Source organism: Triticum aestivum, unplaced genomic scaffold (genome assembly GCF_018294505.1).
Source record: "Triticum aestivum cultivar Chinese Spring unplaced genomic scaffold, IWGSC CS RefSeq v2.1 scaffold27977, whole genome shotgun sequence".
NCBI lineage: Eukaryota > Viridiplantae > Streptophyta > Magnoliopsida > Poales > Poaceae > Triticum > Triticum aestivum.
In genome coordinates, this window is record NW_025228057.1 from 625,215 (window position 1) to 626,711 (window position 1,497).

Here is a 1,497-nt window from a genome sequence, read left to right on the forward strand (position 1 = left end):
GGCAATGGAGACCAGTGAGAGAGCCAACGCAACAGTATTTGAAAACATTGTCCCTTTGTCTTACTGTTTACGTTGGTGCATGTGAGCAGGGAGACAAAACTCCATGTCCCGCAACTTGATGCTATATTTTCGGTTCCAACGGAAGCACCTTCATCCTGCAAGAACCGGTAGTCATACAAAACAAGAGCAAAACTCGCTAATTTGCCTATCTGCTACCATATACTCTCTCCGTCCTAAAAAGTTTAGATTTGTCTAGGTACGGGTGTAGACAAATCTAAGTAGTAAGTAGACAAATCTAAGGTAAGCTTCATACCTAGACTAATATAATATAAGCTTTTTGGGACGGAGTTAATACTTATTTAATTTTTGTACCTAGTCAAGTGAGAGTTGATTTGTTGTTTGTGTGGCTAAACAATCCTCCTAGTTTTTCTTCTTCTTCCTATTGTCATTGACAGTATGGCTAAACAAAATCAAAAGTTCCACTAAGTTCTGCCAATAGTCCTTATCTAACTTACAGATGGAGTTATACATCTTCCTTAGGTTACAAGCAGAAGAGCTAAGTATTAGTACTACTTACTACCTTCATTCCAAAATAGATTACTTCCTGTAAAGCTTGAGGTCAAACTTCGCTAACTTTAACTACAGTATTGATGTATAAATAGATTACTAAGATTGGTGAAATTAAAATAATATCATTAGACTTTTCATCAAAATATATTTCATAATTATGCAAGTTTTTTTTATTACATTTTCATGTAAAAGCAACAACCAAAGTTGCATCCTGACGACTGTTCCCATATCTAAATTCTAAAAGAGAGCGGTTATATTGATGAATGGTTGATTACCGTATTTTAACAACAAATAGATCAAGGCTGGTATAAAAAAATTGGTGTTCTGTGCACGAGCAGCTTAAACTCAAGCTCAAGGGCCAGAAAGTGCTCATGTCGTTCGATACTTTCCCTTAAAGATTCCCCATTCCACCTAAAATGCCAAGACACATGGGAAATTACAGTTAGCAATGTTCTATTACATATTTTCATATAGTTTTTTCTTTTAAACCTAAATGATATACTTTTCGTGAAGAATGAAAAACCAATTATTTATTCTTTTCATAAAAGTACTCACCTGTGGGAAAAGTGGAAGGATTCACCCCAAGCCATACTCATAGAAGCTAGTAGCAAGATCATAGTATTTGTGAACCAGGTTCCGAAGAAACGATTTGGTCAACATATTTTAGAACTCTGCAAGCTCTAACGGAAATTTGCACTACCATTTTACACTAGTAGAAAAAGAGGCTTCCATACGCCCCCATTAGTCCCCAAAATAATCGAACCGCGACCAAAGGGGTCTTTAGTCGCGGTTCGGGAGGAGACCCGCGACCAACTATCTGGGCCCAGCGCGGTCGGTCGACAGCTGGCGGACGGGAGGGGCTTTAGTCCCGGTTGGCCTGGCCAACCGCGACTAATGGCCCGAACCTTTAGTCGCGGTTGGCCAGAC